This window comes from Rhinichthys klamathensis, unplaced genomic scaffold (assembly GCF_029890125.1).
Source record: "Rhinichthys klamathensis goyatoka isolate OS25496 unplaced genomic scaffold, OSU_Roscu_1.1 h1tg000860l_1, whole genome shotgun sequence".
In the NCBI taxonomy this organism is placed as follows: domain Eukaryota; kingdom Metazoa; phylum Chordata; class Actinopteri; order Cypriniformes; family Leuciscidae; genus Rhinichthys; species Rhinichthys klamathensis.
The window spans coordinates 74,650-80,240 of record NW_026607229.1 but is presented as its reverse complement, the minus strand read 5'-3'; the positions used below and the strand labels follow the sequence as shown (position 1 = coordinate 80,240).

Sequence of the window (5,591 nt, the reverse complement as noted above, 5' to 3'; positions counted from 1 at the left end):
CCAACCCCGAAAGACCTTCGTTCATCTTCGGAACACGAATTAAAGGTGCTCTAAGCGATGTCACGCGTTTTTTAGGCCAAAACATTTTTTGTCACATACAGCAAACATCTCCTCACTAACCGCTGGCTGCCTGTCCCCTGAACACACTGTAAAGAAACGCGATCTCTGTAGACAGCCCAGGCTCCACAAACAGCAACAAAAACAAACTGGGCTAACCCGCTCCACGAAACATAACAAACAGTTCCAGCCAATCACCGACAAGAAGGACTTCTGTGACTAATACATGATTAACTAACTGTATTTTTTCAATGTAGGGGAGCGCGGGGCACAACCTAACGCGGGGTTAAATGTAACACGGACCTTTTACATAGTTAGTCAGGATCAAGCAGGTTGTGTTTCCGCTCTTTTTCTCTCGCTGCCAGAAGACGGTCTCCCGCGAATTTGTGGAAAGTTTTGATAATATTTCGTGATGATATTGGACAAAGAGTGTTTTGACACCATGCATGTAAATTTTTTCATCGTAGGTTTTTTTCGGTTTCTGATTTGGGTGAGTACGTTTCCAAATCGAACTTTATATTGCCTTAATCACTGTCTTGTTTGTTAAAACATAGTACCGTTTTGAAACATGTCAGCAACTCCTAGCAACTGTTAGCTAGGCTTAAAATATGTTTTACACAGCGGGGTTAGTTGTAGCACAGTGTTACAACTAAGCCGCCAAGTGTACAATGATAATCAAATGAAAACAGGGAGCCACACAACTTTTCAGGTTTGAGTATTTATTTATATATTTAACTTTGTTGGACTTTCACAAACAATGTTGGAATTTAAAATGTTTAAAATTTAGTTTACTATGGATTGATCACTTGTTTATTTATTAAAAATATGGCCTGTTTTTAATGCAATAACCCTTTCAATTTTGATTTAAGCTCATTTGTATTATTATTACTGTTGTTATTATTATTGATAATAATAATTTTACATGCAGCTGCCACACACAAATCTAATTCAATTGCAATTACAATATTTGATGATTTTATTTATTCATTGCAAAACTGTGCAGCCCTTTTCTATGTCTCTATCCATGATATTGATCCATAATAAAAGGATGATTGGATGAGGGATGGATGTATGGATATCTATCTATACAGATGCACAAACAATATCAAACTATATAAATAAAATAGTACTGAATTATGTGTGTTACACCCAAGTATTACAACTAACCCCTCTGTCTGTTACAATTAACCCCGCATATGGGGTAAGTTGTAACATTTGCACTTCTGTCACTTTCAGTGCAACAGTACGAAAATGGTAGGTCCTAGAAAAAAACTTTAAGTGTTCATTTGTAGCAGAGATGTGTATGTTGCTTGTGTAAAAAAAAGTTGAATCTAACTTAATAATTTTTTTAATAATTGAGCCAAAACCAAAATGTGTTAGGTTGTGCCCCGCTCTCCCCTACATTTCTGAAATGCACTTTCTGTAAAGCTGCTTTGAATCAATGTGTATTGTGAAAAGCGCTATACAAATAAATTTGAATTTGAATTTGAATTTGACTTCAGGGCGGGGTTTGGGGGGTTAGTGCGCGGATGAGGAGGAGGGAGGGTCTAGCTAGCCTCCGTTTCCGTTTTGTTTTGTTTGACAACACTTTAAACGTCAACAAGAAGTGACGTCACCCGACATCGCTTAGAGAACCTTTAAGATATTTTTGATAAAATCTGAGAGCTGGATCACTCCTTCATACTAGTCCATAGGCTTCTTCAGGGAGTGAAACTTGCCGGCCTCGAAAAGTTATTAAAGACATCGTTAAAATAGTCCAAGTGACTACAGTGGCTCAATCTAAAGTATATCATGCGACGAGAATACTTTTTGTGCGCAAAAACAAACATAAATAACGACTTTATTTCAACTATTAATTTCCTTCTCTTTGGGCCTCTAGTCAGTTAAACTAGTGTAATTGCGTAGAGCTACGTCACACGTAGGCTCACTATTGGCCGACGCTGGTCATGTGGGTGATGCGTGTGACGTATAACAACAGAAGCGTACGCTGTTACACTAGTGAACTGACTCGAGGCCCGCAGAGAAGGAAATGAATAGTTGAAATAAAGTCGTTATTTTTGTTGTTTTTTTTGCGCACAAAAAGTGTTCTCGTCGTTTGATAAACTTATCTAGTCACTGTTAGCTGAAAAAAAAAAAAAAAATCGCACAACAAAAGTAACATACAATAAAATAAAAGGAAATGGACCTACAGCACTCTTTATCAGGCATCATGATAAGCACAGAGTTGTTATTTATTTAGTTCCGTATTATGGCAAATCAGCCGGGATCTCCCCGCGAGCGAGTGATCCTGACTGACCTATGATGTCACTCGTTGTCACTTGATCAGTCAGTTAGCGACGCCGACGAATCGACGATGTCCGACAAGAAACGAAAATATCTTTCTGGTCATGAAAAACGACAAAAAAAGAGCCTGGAAGAAGAGAAGAAGCAAGAAGATAAAGGTACGTAAGCCTGTAGGCTTAATTTTCCGATATCTGTATGGATAATCTACACTAAAAGTCTTAACATTAGCCTAAATCGTGCTTGTATTAATGTTCGTTATTGTTTAGATGCTAATAATAACATGCTGCATAAAATTGGTTTAGTATTAGGCCTATACCATTTGCTGTGGTGTTAAAGCATTTAACAGAACAATATAAACCCAGTTTGGCTTCTACACTAAAGTGCTAACATTAATTTACTCCTTATGTCCCCTTTCCAGGAGCACTATTAAAGTAGGCTATACGCTGCCAGTAAGCAAAGCTTCAGCTGTTGGTGAGTATAAAGGGGCTGGAAAATCATAACCTTCTGCATTTTAAAAATGAAGTCTAACTTTATGTATAATTATTTTCTTTATTTGGATTGGATTTTAATAGTTAATAGATTTTAATAGATTTTTAAAATTCAAACATTTAAATGTTCTACCGGTATTTATTATTCTATATAATATTTTATTTAAATGTTATTCTGTTTGCTATATTTAATTTAAATTATATATATATATATATGCTGTAGTTTGTGACTCTTAAACTGTCAATAAAAAATGTATCTTTGGTCAGTGAAAATCACTTTATTAGTCTTTTTATTCAGCAAGTTCATCAGTGTGTGTGTGTGTGTGTGTGTGTGTGTTCGGTCTTGCACTGCCATTCAGCTCAGTGGTATCATCATGTTTCTGTTAGACATCAAACATAGTAGATATAATAGAGTTAAATAGTATGGTATAGTTATAAGGTAGTCATTGCTTTTCTTTAGGCCTTACTTAAAACGGTCAAAGGGGCCTCCAACCAAATTTTGCTTAGGGCCTCCAAAGGTCTAGGGCCGGCTCTGCATGGTAGCCTACTGGGAGGGGGATTTAATTATTGCGTGATTTTTCGTTGTGCGTGATCACAGTTCATATAACCTATTAGAGTAAAAATATTGCGTTAGGCTACTTCATGAGTAATAAGAAAAAAGATTTTACAATTCCTGCAAATGCAGTGATGAAGTTCATGTTCTCATGATTTCTTTTTATGAATAAAACTTTTTCAAAACATCCCCCCCTCTGTTTTTTTCACAAATCGCACCCTGATTATAACCTACATATCCTTACCTCCGTGCCAGCTTTGTAGTTTAATAGACGTTTTATTACAATAAATATTAATTTGGTTTGCACTGGTTATTTAAGTTTATAATAATTAAACTAATAATCATTTTTAAAAGACGTACATGTACAACCCCATTTCCAGAAAAGTTGGGACATTTTGTATATATATATTATTATTATTTTTTTGATGGCTGTAACAGACTCCAAAAAAGTTGGGACAGAGGCAAGTTTACTGTGCCACATCTTTGTGATGGGATTTTTTCGGGAATTGAGGATACTAATTGTTGCCATTTTTCATGTGGAATTTTTGCCCAATCTCACCTGATACAAGACAGCTGCTCAACAGTCCGTGGTCGTCATTGTCTGATTCTCCTTTTCATGATGGGCCGTATATTTTCAATAAGAGACAGATCTGGACTGCTGGCAGGCAGTCAAGCACATCCACTGTATAGAGTCTAAACCACCATTTTACCATGCATGTTCAGAATGAGGCCTGACATTGTTTTGGTTCCCAGAAAAGATGTCATCTTGATGGCAGTCTCTGTACAATCCCAATTCATGTCTCTACATCAATGGTACCTTCATACACAAGTCACCCAAAACATGCTGAAATGTGGACTCATCTGACCACAGCATAGATTTTCACTGTCTTTTAGACCACCTGAGATGAGCTCGGGCCCAGAGAACTCAGCAGCATCTCTGCACTGAACAAATGTATAGCTTTCTCCTTCCGTAACAGAGAATCAAGTTGCATTTCTTGATGCAGCGTCAGACTGTGTTTAGTGAAAACGGTTTTCCAAAGTTCTCCTGAGCCCATGTGGCTGTATTTAACACAGTAGCATGACGGCTTCTCATGCGTGCCATCTGAGGGCTCAAAGGTCATGCAACAAGTGTTTTCCTGCCTTGCCCTACATGTACTGAGATTTCTCTGGATTCCCTGAATCTATTCACAATATTATGTATGGCAAAAGCTGAAACTAAATACTTTGCAATCTTGCATTGATATATCAGAATTGTTTGACAATTTTCTGATGAAATTTGGCACAAAAAAGGTGAGCCATGACCCGTCTTTGCTTGCAAAGACTGAGATGCTCCTTTTATACCCAATCACGACACCCTCGCCTAATAACCAATTCACTTGCTGACTGATTCAAAACAGTTTAACTTGGATATTCTATAATCTTTTCACTTTTATTTTGTCTCTGTCCCAACTTTTTTGAAGTGTGTTGCAGTCATCAAAATCAAAAACTGTTTATATATATATACAAAATACAATTAATTTGGTCAGTGAAAACATTGGAAATCTTCTTAAATCACAGATTCTTGATGCTATTGCATTTTACATAATGTCCCAACTTTTCTAGAAATGGGGTTGTATTTATGCTAGATATTATCTTGAACTCTCCTGTCCAAGCAGTTGTAGGTATTGGCAACAACTAGTCTAGGAAACGAGGTGATACTTATCAGTTAAAGTTAATGTAATCTTAACTGGACTAATTTGTCCAGTCACGCCAAGTGTGTTGTTTTAATAAAGGGAGTTTTGGGCTTTGTGTCGGGAAAAAAGAATAGCCTACATTTAGTGTGTAATAAACGCGGCAATCTTGCATTCTTTTTGCTGACCCTGTTTTGATTTAACAAACAGGCCGTGAAATGAAGGATACAACAGATGGATTCTTTGCGACCTTGCCTACCCCAGTGCCGCATTACATTTTTGAATGCAAGTATTGGGTTTTAACTTACTCAAATATCTAATGATACAAATGTAAAAATATTTTAAAATGTATAGTTTATACTCTTTATACAGAAATGGACCATGGTACACATATTTATACAGTTTGTGAATCATGTTTTAGTTTTAGACAGTTTAATATAACTTTCAAAAAAGTCTAGGACAAATGTTACTGTCACTCATCACTGGCAGCTGTTACAGTTGCTAGGTGAAAAGAACAGTCCTCCGTAGGCTAGACCGTCC

General features: G+C 36.7%; 1 long non-coding RNA gene across 1 annotated transcript; it reads left to right on the top strand.

Annotated features, from left to right (window-relative positions):
- Positions 1-618: 618 nt before the first annotated feature.
- Positions 619-1,548, top strand: LOC130078396 (uncharacterized). The gene is made up of 2 exons (XR_008805921.1): positions 619-720; positions 986-1,548. It is a non-coding gene; the product is annotated as an uncharacterized LOC130078396 (long non-coding RNA).
- The last annotated feature ends 4,043 nt before the right edge of the window (positions 1,549-5,591 follow it).